Source organism: Oncorhynchus mykiss, chromosome 14, assembly GCF_057628025.1.
Source record: "Oncorhynchus mykiss isolate SJ-2025 chromosome 14, ASM5762802v1, whole genome shotgun sequence".
NCBI classification, from domain to species: Eukaryota; Metazoa; Chordata; class Actinopteri; order Salmoniformes; family Salmonidae; genus Oncorhynchus; species Oncorhynchus mykiss.
In genome coordinates, this window is record NC_143035.1 from 3,822,651 (window position 1) to 3,834,510 (window position 11,860).

General features: G+C 44.9%; 1 long non-coding RNA gene across 1 annotated transcript; it reads left to right on the forward strand.

Moving 5' to 3' along the window:
* Positions 1-2,233: 2,233 nt before the first annotated feature.
* Positions 2,234-11,247, forward strand: LOC110488564 (uncharacterized). Its single transcript, XR_002468445.3, has 2 exons — positions 2,234-2,504; positions 8,163-11,247. It is a non-coding gene; the product is annotated as an uncharacterized LOC110488564 (long non-coding RNA).
* Positions 11,248-11,860: the final 613 nt, after the last annotated feature.

The window sequence follows — 11,860 nt, forward strand, 5'->3', positions numbered from 1 at the left end:
AAAAACAAGAAAGAAATGCATCCCCTATAGTGTAAACAACTTGTTGCCGTTGGACAGCAATATTGAACTACATGCCATTTACATAGCAGACAAATTTTGTTGTGTGACCCCGGTGGGAATTGAACCCACAACTCTGGTGTTGCTACTGCCATGCTCTTATGAACTTAGCCACATACAGGACCACTACAATACATACGTAAAATACAATACTGTAAAATACAATACTGTAAAATACAATACACAATTACAATACAGGTGGGAAATGTATGATTGCCATCCCCATGAGCGTGCCACCCACCTTCAGGCCATGGATGAGGCATGCAATGATTTCAATCCAGACCTGTCAGGCTTGGATTTGCCATACCAAAATGTTTTTGCATGATCAACGAGGACATGTACTGCAATTTCGATGGGAACCTATGGCCAAGTCAGGCTTGATGCAATCTAGTGCTCGCTAAACATTGTTACTTTCATTTCTTTAATTTGATTACACCTTGAAAGATCTCTTCAATGACCATACCTAATCATCACGCGGGATAGAAATGATGGAAGTGTCACGTTCAGCCAATTAGAAGCTCGACTGCACAGGCCTCCAACATACCTCCCTTCGCGGTTGAAGCATAAAGACATGAGTTTACAGAACGCGTCGTCGAGGTTCCTCGGATCTCCACCACATTGGGCCGATCCATCCGCTTTGAGTTTGGGATGCGCCCCGCCTCTGGGACAATCGGCAGACCTCATTGAAATGGGACGTTCTGGTGCCGCTCTGACAGTTTAAAGGGGTATCGATTGAAGACCTAGTAGCTGAGAGATGTTGATGTTATTTCTGATTGTATTTGAGATCTTTTTGTGTGTGTGTATTTGAACTGTTGCTTGTGTTCTATCAAATGTGTCAATTATAAAATGCAGAGCTCCCTTGTAAAAGAGACCTTGGTCTCAACGGGGACCCTCTGTTGAAATAAAGGTCAAATCAATTTAAAAAAAATGGTAGTGCAAGTGCATTGCCTAATGTACTGTAATTTACAGTACTGTAGCATATACTACATTGAAATGGAAATGTTAAAACATGTATCTTACATGTTGTTTTATTGGATTAACTGGTTGTTAAAATGACTAAAACTGAGAAGATCATTATGTTGTGTTTTGGTAATTAAACCAATGTACTCATTATGTTTCACAGTAAACTTATATTTTGGATCAATTGGTTGTGTGTGGTGAACGATGTCGACCAAACAAAATGAATGCACACTGAAACGTTTTGAAGTGTTACCAATTTGGAGTTTGGATTTTTGTATTAAGAATTTGGAGTTGTGTACTAAGAGCTTTAAAAATAGTACCAAAGAGATAAAAAAGTACAAAGTACATAGTACAAAGTACAAAAGGTAAGGAGGATGTTACGTCCTCCTTACCTCACCACCATCATTTGACATGAGCCAAACCTGCCTGCATTTTCCAGTACATGGGGTCGGTTTTATAAATTGTCTTCATCTAACTCTCTTTACAATAATCTTACCCTGATGCTTAGCTTTATTCTGTGTGTGTGTATGTGTGTGTGTGTGTGTGGGGGAGGGGGGGGGGGTTTAGATAGTGTGTGAGAGAGAATTAGTCACTAGGTAAGAGTGTAGTCTGATCTCTGAGAAATTCACTATCTCCATCCCCACTCTTCTCCCACTTCCCTCTTATAAAAGCAAACAAAACGTATTTCCCCTCTGTTCTTTCGTATTCCCTCCTCTTTTTTTCAGTGACCTTTCAGTATATGATTCCCAGCTTGCATTCAGTGAATGCTTTCCCATATGGGGCAGTGAGCCCTTTTTGAGAGGAAGATAATTATTCCAAATAACTGTGTCTGAGGCCCCATGTTCCCAGGCCCAGCCCGGCTAGAGCAGGCAGGAATGGCAAGGAGCCCTCTCTCCTACTTAATGGTTTCCACATGGAACTCTGGAGTGGGCGGCCAAGCCTCCAGCACGGGCAGAAAACTCCAAATTTAGAAGAAATATGAAAATGGTATAATGTGGCTTCCTTTGCAAGGGAGACAGGCCCAGCCCCCCCTCCACCCTGACCCCTCCCTCCCCCAGAGATTCTCCTCCTCAGACGCTGCAGGTCACAGGCTGAGGTCACGGGGGCCCTCATGCTAGCCAATCACAGAGCTCGGGGGGGGCTTTCCCTCACATGCCGCTCTCGCGTTGGGCCGGCCCCTCGGCTCATATAAGGTAAAAGAAAAGACTTTGCTTCCTAAGCCAGCTGTGCTTCAAAAGGGAGCTTTGCACTGGGAACCCCCTTCAGACATTAGGGCTCATACAGAGAGCGGTCATGGTAGCAGTGTTGAGGAGCCCCCCACCTCACCCCACCCCACATGACCACTGCCCACCCCCTACCCAGACCTCACCACTCAGCGCTGTCAGCATCATCCCAGCCAGCCGGCAGCCAGCCGCGGGGCCGAGGCCAGCACAGACAGCAGCACAGGAGCCACCGAGGACCAAGGCCACAGAGATAGCAGCACACAGGTATGTATGCCTCAGCTACACACCCTTACATACATCGCTAGAGATTTCACACTCGTCAATTGACAGGGTTCACTCACCCAAAGTGGAAATTATACCAGGCATCTGTGAACTGTAATGTAACATACAGTATGGTCACTTTAAACCCTAATATTTGCTCGTAGGTAGACTTGTTGTGGTGGGCAGGCAGTCGGTCGACAGAGTACAAGGATGATGGTAAAAAAAGAAAATAAAGAATAAAGAATGCATTGTCATCCGTCATCTTCTCCTGTCTGTGCTGGAGGCTGAGGTCTGGCTGACCTGGGGTCAGGGTGTCTTTGTCTGACAAGCACGTCTGGGGCGGCGGAGATATGTCTGGTGTGTCAGTGTGTCATTGACGGTAGAGAGACAGACAGCGGGCCAGGGTGACACTGAGCTGATGGGCGGGCTGGAGGTGAGATGACGGCTCTCACTGGGACACCGAGCAGTGTCACTCCAGTGTTACTCCTAGTAGTGGTTTGAACCTTGGTGCTGCTGCCACTGCCAGCAAGACAATGGTTTGTTGAGTTAGTGTAGGGCAGGATTGCGTTAGGCTTCTTCATTGACCACCTTTTCTAAGCTCATCCCACCCACATTTGCACATAGTGACACAGCAACTCATCTGAATGTAATGGAGACAGACAAGCACTGCTAACAATGATTCATGACATTTATATATTCTGTACATATTGTTCTTGGTTGATCTTGTGTCAATTCTGCCAGTGTACATACGTAGAGATTGCATCTGATTACTGCGACAGCGCTATTTTGGTGGTTGATCAGATTTGTCCCGCAATTCTTTGTTGTAATCGTTTCAGGCTTAACAAGCATTATTTACCGAATCGGTTTTCCTTTCGCTTGGGTCATGGAAACATGTAATCACTTTTCACCTCTGCTATTTCAATATGTGTCAGCTTGAGAGAGAGAGAGAGAGGTCAAGGTTGAGGGCTGATGTCATAAAGTACCATCACCTGAGAGTGAGCAAATGGCAGTCCCTCTCTGCTGCTGTGACAGTTGCTTAACTCAATTGCTTTACATCAAAGTGGCTCGCTATACAGCCTAAATCTAACTCACCATGGAAACGAGAAATAATGTATTTTCTGCTTCATATTACCTCAGCTTGCTTAGAAATTCCAAATGTAGTTCAAGATTTATCTGTTGTTTTCCTCTGTTGCTCCTTCTACTTTGATACATTGTGTGAAAGATCCTGATTAAACGTAGCATTTGAACATGTTGTTTAGATTTTCGGACATTACGCAAATAGACAGCAGAACGACAGATTCACACAGCACTTAGGTGTCATAAGCAGCCAAGCAGTTCAATAAACAAGGATGATAGCCATTAACATTGTGACATTCTGCACAATGTTTGCACAAATAAATACAATGCTCTAGCTGCTTCAAGTTATATTTCATCAGGGTATGACATGGGAAATGTGAACACACACCCATCCCCCCCACCCACTTTCCGTCTTTGTCTCGTGTTCCTTCCCTGCCTCTTCTTCTCCTCTCCTCTTCCTGACACTAACAGCAGAGCCTTCTAACAAACAAAGAGGCAGCAGATGTAGCCAGCTGCTGGGTGCCTCAGGGTCAGTGTTGGCTACCTCATGCACGGGAATGCACGTGCCCAACCACGCACACACACCAACCTTTAATATGAAAAATCTCTCTCTCTTGCAAAATGGTGCTTTTCTTATGAGAGTTGATTGGAAATGATCAGCTATGAGTCCGGAGATCATAAATGTACCTAGTACAAGGGCAGTGTCCATTCAGAGGAAACCAGCAAGGCCTGCAGTCCATATGAGTTGACAAATGTACGTCATCATACATCATGAATCATCAGGGCATCAGCTGTCAAGACCTTCCTTCACATCTTAACTTGAAGATACAATTTCATTTCACATTCAGATTTGGGCATCCACTCTTTTTAGTTGTAGGTGTGTGGTTAATCATTTCTTGTATGTTTCTCTTGCTATTTTGGACCATGTCTAAACCCATGTCTTGTCAGTGTCCTTCGAGTGGATTAATAATGCAGTACATCATATCAGTGGATGGATGGATGATTGGATGGATGGTATGGATAGTTTAAATGAGGAGGGATGTAAGGGAGAGTTATGGGGATGGAGACAGAGATGTAGGGAGAGGAAATGCTGGATTTATTTTGAAAGGAGTAAAAGGTTTGGAAGCCATCAAACCGCGAAGCCTTTTCACATGACCCTTTGGTGGCCCTGGCTCTCTGGCCTGTCCTTTGCGTCACTCTCCTCCTCCCCAGGGCCCAAGGGACCCCCGTTCCCAGGGTCACTTCCACATGAACGCCAGGGAGGGAGTTAACTCCTCAGAGACTGACAGAGTCCTCTGTTCACATGGCCGAAGGAGGACAGACAGCCCGCTGAGGGTCCTGATCATAGATACATACTTACATATACTCTCTCTCTCTCTCTCTCTCTCTCTCTCTCTCTCTCTAAGATACACACACAATACCACATAGAGGTTGTTTGGCTCTCTAATCTATTATACGTCCTTATAGATGGGTGAATTTATCCCCACACTTTGTCTCATGATCCTTTGGCTGCTATAGTGGTGCAAGCTAAGTTTCCGTAGCTACAGCCTCACATTCCAGATTCCATCTCTCTCTCTCTCAGCGTTCTGGGAATGCTTCAGCCGTTTTGTCACTTCCTCTCCGGGTTGTAAAGAAAAAGCTCCAGCTGGTCTCATATGACTCATAAAAAGAGATGTTAATTTGTGTCTTTTAGAAATCTCTGATCCATCTTGTCCGTTGTGACTGCAACATACATTTTAGAAAAAGACTGACAATTTCATGCTCACTGTTCGTTACTTCGTTCTGTTATTTCCTTGTGTGTCTTTTATCCAAACCTTTGACACCTGGTAGAAGAAATTGCTCAATTATTGCTGAATTTGTTCATCGATGATATGACTAAAGAGTATCAGCAGCAAATTCACCCTCAGTGACATCAGTAAATGTATTATTTGTTAGAAGTGTTTTTTAAGGGTTCATTCATTATAGTTCTTGGCCCTCTTAGTTTTATTTTCTGGCTATTCCAAAAAGAATGTACAGTTCACTATCTAGCCTACACACATGCCAACACACACACACACACACACACACACACACACACACTCAAACTCACACAACCGTCCTTGGCCCGTTGGGATAAGAGACGCATTCTTTCTCAGAAACGCTCTCTTGATCTTGAGAAATACGTCCAGCCCAAATTCCAAAAGTGCTGGGAATCCTATGTTTATGGAAGGCATCTCGGAGGGAGCGTTGTGGGATCAGGCGTGGGGTGCCCTGAGGGGGTTCCAAGGACCTCTGCTGTCCCGGATCTGTGATAGGATTAGAGCCACAGCACACAGACGCTTTGATCTAGGCGTACCCTGGTGAAGATGGGGCATGTACTGTCCAAACAAGTCCAGGCCCCAAAGGTAGAAATGAGCTTTTAGTAGAAAGTTCAATTACGTAAGCGACAGACTGACAGCCTTTGATTTCACAGCTTATTTGACTGTAGCTTAGTCATTAGTGCATTCCTTACACAGTAATACATTAATAAGCCTCTGGATGGTTTTGGCACGAAAGGATGGCCTCTTAGAGTTATTCAGGGATGCAAGTTGCAAAGTTTCTCCCATAAATTTCTGCTCCTCCGCAGAGCTGTCAAATACTACTCTGACCATAATGTCTCACTGTATGTTTAACAAAGTAAGACCCACGTGAAGGTTTGCCACGACGACTCATTAACCTCTGCTATGACATTAATTTCTTACTTTGTCTCCTCTGGTCTTTGCTTCTGAAATTTCAGCCTCGCCACATCAGTGAGAGAGAGAGAGAGAGAGGCTGAGTCAGTGTTGTAGCTCAGCGGTACTAGAAAGGCCTGGGCTTCATCAACTACACATCTGATTCATCTACCGTGGTATACAGAGAGAGCATGCAGGAGAGAGAGAGAGAGAGAGAGAGAAAAGAAGGAATGAGAGAGAGAGGGAGGCCTCCCCCACCCTCCTCACGCTTCCTGTCTAGATGATTTAAGGAGATGGGGAGAAATGAGAGGGGACCTTAAAAGGCAATGTTTGGGCGTGCAGGAGCGTTCGCTCTCTCCATTATCATACCCTGGGCCTGTGTCTGTGTAAACACAACGTCTGCCTGCACGTCTGTCTGTACGTCTGTGGAGGTGAGCACTTTGGCACAGGCTGAGGCACTTCAGGCACGCACGCACACACGCACACACACACACACACACACACAGAGGAGCTTGCACACAACTCACACACATACACACCAATGTAAACAAGTCTTGGCAATGTATTTTTCACCTTGTCACTTTCAAGTGATAGTTTTCTGACTTTGGAGAAAAAAAGGGACAAGGTTTACAAATCATTTTGACAAATGTTTAGGCTGGAAAGGTCTTCGGTTATATGGTAAAATGGCCATGCATTTAAACCCAGAACATTCATAACATCTAGCATAGGATGTGCCATGTATAGCAAACTGTAGATTAGGATATATTACACCCCAGTCTTTACATAGTAGTACAGACCATGTAATACTCAAAGAATGTGCACTATTGCTGTCATAAGAAATAAACGAGTTGATATTAACGTGATAATAAAACTTTATTAACACAAGAGCATGGGAAACAGGAAATGGATCCAGGATGCAATGTTTATTGTTATGTGTTGGTTATTAACAGTGTCTGTGGTATCCGTATCATTAGACACACAAAGCATGGCAGAGAAGTGTTGTGTTTGTTTATATTTTCTCGGCCTGTAGACATCTGTGGGGGTGAGACATCCGGGGTGCTGGATGAGGCACGTATGCAGCACCCTTTATAGATATGGAATAGTCTCTGGTCAGTTCCCAACACATTATTTTGACAAAATGGCAGTCCTTCTTTGTGACTGTGCTCGGGTTTTACTGGCTTCTCCACCTTCACGCTCACTTTTCCCTTTTTAAGTCAGCCAGCAGCAGACTGTGACTAGAAAAGGGAATGTGTGCAGCCAGCCGGCGAGAGCGAGAGAGCGAGGAAGAGGGGGGGCAGGCATGCTGAGAGCAGTGACAAACTATCTGCTTCCATGATCACCGCCTGCCTGCAAGAGCCTGAAAGACCCCGAAAGAGTGAATGTTTACCAAAGTACAGCTACATTTTCCATGATCCCAAAATAAAATTGGCTCAGAATTCCTTATAAGGGCCGCGGGGAGGCTCCAGGAGAGAGGTTTGAGACAACCTAAAGCTCCTTGGAGATAGTTCAAAACTGCTACGGATTTCTCATGTTATTTCTTATTTTTATTTGATGATTCTTTTTTTGTTGTTGCTTTCTCTCTTTGGAATAAATGGGAAACTCCTTAAATTAGATTACAGGAGATTTATTGTACTCCTAAATATTTATTACTGCTTTCGGACACTTTAGTTTGGACTGTGAGAACAACTCCGAGTATGGCTCTGTCTATGGCATCATCACTAAGCTATCTCTGCAGGCCATACCTTAGCCAAACAGAGTTAGACACAACTATCCATGAGCCCATGCTATTGAGTGTCCTGTTCCTGTGTGTCTGTGTGAAGCCTTGTGGATCTGCTGTCTGTCTTCTGGGACTGGTGTTTAACTGTTTTCTTCTCTCTGTCTTTCCCTGTTTCAGACAGAACCAAAGGACAGCGCATACACTGTAACCAATAGGTGAGTATCACATGATGTCAGCTCCGTTATCTCAGCCCAATTATCGGCCTAAACCTCCTCAGGGGTCAGACATTATGGCTGTGATTGACAACTGATGTAACTTCTCAGAAATGAAAGAGAAGACTTTATTTTTTTCATGTAGGCTACAGTCTGGTGTATCCCTGTGAGTGGCCCCTATGCAATCCCCCAGACCTGTGCAACAATTGTGTGATTACACCATCCCTCTTCCTGGGATGAGGGTCAAAACTGAGCACTCAGTCACAGGTGTTTATATGAGCTCAGCATAGTGTCTGGTTGCTGAGTAATGTTCTGCGGTGTCCATGTCCACACACTGAAACGTGCCAGATAGAGACACTGTTCAAGGGCACAGTTAGCCCGCCATTCTAAATTGGCCGAAAGTCAGACACAGAGGGGAACGCTGTGTATCAGATGATATCAGATGTCAGATCCAAGAAAACTTGTCTGAAACCTTACTGTCACCAGTGACCCACAACAACATCACTTCCTCCTGACAGAACAAGCTGATGGTGTCTTCTTTACTCTGATTCAATTGTGTGTTTAGCTATTTTTTACCAGCCAAGCACAAACATTAAATAATTACTGTATATAAACCAGATGAAGTGTCAGCGCTCCATGGGAGTTTCCTCCTCCTTCTCTTCCATCTCCTTCCTCTTCCTCCTCCTTCTCATCCTCCCTCCTTCACCTCCTCCTCAAGCCTCCTTGTGGTGCCTGAGGCCTGATGTGGGTAGGCAGGAGGCTCCAGTAATCCTGTCTTTGTGGGCCAGGCTAGTTACACGCTCAGGAAGCAGGCAGGGCACTGTGCCCCTGCCTTCCTGCCTGAAGTCTGTGGTGTTGTGACCTCAGTGACACCCAGAGGCCCAGCAACAGATGTGTCCCCTGTGAACCCAGGGACCTGGTCACCCTGACACCTACATACATCTAGTCCATTCACCAGCACCTAGCATAGACATATCACACCTCTCCAGTGAGGGATCCTCTCTCATATGATTAGGGTATCAGTTCAAAAGTTATTAGAACGTTATAATGTTCTATCAAGTTAACTGATTATTTAATCTAATGTATATGAGTACACCAGTTTAATTATCAAGTAATAGCATTAAGAATCAACTGGGAAATGGTGCCCACAAACTTTATGTGAGAAATGAGTGAGAGCAAGGCTAACGGTATGTGGAATGAGTTAGATCATTTTTTAAAATGGAAGCTCCAGTACAGTAGCAGTGATCTAGGGAGAGATTTCATAGCCACAGGGATGAGAGGCAAGGCTGATGGAGGAATCCTGGGTGTAATGTGAAGAGTAGAGGAAGTATACTGAGAGCAGAGGGAGAGAGGGAGCTCCTGGGATGTGTACCAATTGGCACCCTGTTCCCTATATAGTGCACTACTTTTGACCAAAAGTAGTGCACTCTATGGGGAATAGGGTACCATTTGGGACTTAATTGTTTGTTTGCTCTGCGGCTGGGTGTCCTGCAGTTAGGGGTTTAGTTTGGGCGATGCTCCTGGCACCCTACCCCCTCTGTGGTCGCTGTGAGAAGAACGTGCTGGAACAGGAGAACGGCCCACACCCCTGCTGTCATGATGGCAGCATCTCTCTCAACAGCGTGCTGCTGATTAAAACTCTGTGGCCACAATCCAACATGGCTGAAGCTCCTCAAAAATCAGTGCCAAACGCATTCCAAAACACCCCAAGTACTCCAATCCCCATGTAGGGATTAGGGGTGTGGGAATTTGGGAATGTCAGTGGGATTGCAGGGATTAGGGTTGTGGGAACAGGGAGGAATGTCAGTGGGAGTGACGAGTTGAGGGCACAGGGACAGGAAGGAGCAACATTTAAATATGCAGGCAGGCAGGGGTCAAAGTCATTTCCTGTTCTCCAACATAACGTTTACAGCCCGCACATTCCCCCAATATACAGCAAGCCTCAGTCTTTATGGTACCTCCCTCTTACAGTTTGATACTGGAATGGGACTGCACAGACAACTGTCACAATGTACTTATGTGTGGTTCATGCTGTTTCGTTGAGCGCTCTAAAGAATCCTCCATTGCTCTTCTTACCCACAGGTCAGTCTGCACTGGGGTCTTAGGAATTCTTTGGTTTCTTACCTAACTCCAACTTTCTTAGTCAGAACTATCCTATAGCGATGTGAAGAGAAGACAGGTAAGGTAAATCTGGGGGGGGGGCCTGCCAGAACACTGGCGTTGATGTTTTACTGTGTAGGTCTATTGCTTGGTCCTCAGGCCCCAGGTGCAGTGCTGCATCTCTGGTCAATTGGGAGTCTGAGATGAAGCACTGTAGCTCGGGAAGGGGGGCGCAGCTACAACGGGGTGAGCAGTCTGAGTGGTGGCCCCATGTCTATACCTCTCTGCCTTATTTTAGACGGTCTTCTAATGGAGACCTATGTTCAGGATATTAGGGATGGAGGGCCCCCGTGACTGGTGCTGCCCCTCCCAGCCTCTCTCTCTCTCTCTCTCTCCCAGGTCTGGCCACATATCTGAGATGCCATATCATCGCTCCACCCATGATGTTTACCTCTGCTTCATACAGCCGTGTGGTCCAGTAAAGACTATAGTTACTGGTGTGTTTTCCATGCTTTAATTCACCACCTCCTCCTGAGTGCATTTGCTGCATTACCTTGGCCTTTTCCTCGCTCCCGGGGTCCAGTTTTCCCAGGAATCCCTTGGGCAATCACAAGGGGGATTCCTGGAAATACTGTTCTTGGGGGTGGGGCTTGACTACATGGATCTGGGATAGTAATACAATCTGCTCGTGATATGTTCCACAGACATGTGCGATGTAATGGAAAATTCTATGAACGGGGAAGGACAATGAAGTAAGATAGAACGAATGCTACACTATTTTATATCTTGATGCAAGGCCTGGATAAATACTCTTATGTGTCTTTACCTTTTGATATGAATTTCACTATGTCAGAGAATCTTTATAAACTCATACAATTTCATATTAGCCATAATATAACTAATATAATAATTTTTTTTAAACTGTCAATAAATGTCAACATTTCCAACATGTCTGTCTCAGTCATTCCACTTTCTTGTTACACTACAATGTTTAGTATCATCGAAACTTGCTAGAATGACCCAAATCTCATTGTGGACACACGGCCAAATATGAAAACAGTGCCCTCTACAGTGTATGTAGATATATCAACACCACAACTTGCTTGTCAAAATCTTCACCACAAGGGGTCAGAGTTGAGCCACTTCCTTTCATATGCTGCTGGTAGAAACCCTCTTCTCACACCACTTTGATACAAAGTGATTTTCGTAGCAGGTTAGGAGAGAATTTTTGCCTTAATAACCTACGTTAGTTCTCCCAATCTGCTGCTTAAGTTCTCCTAACCTACTACGAAAAAGTAACTTCGGTATCAAAGTAGAATAGGCCATCATCCTATCATCACCCATCCATGTGCTACATCAGATTAGCCTACCATGGCAGATGAATATTTCAGGGACTTAACATATTTCAGTTCACATATGGTAGGAGTAGCATTTACACATACAGAGGAAATGTATATGAGTGTTTGTGTGCACCTTTCTATAGCCATCTTCAACAAAACAGGCAATGTGTACCACAAACTGGGTGTTCTGTGTACATTACAAGACGGGTAGTTGAAAGAATGT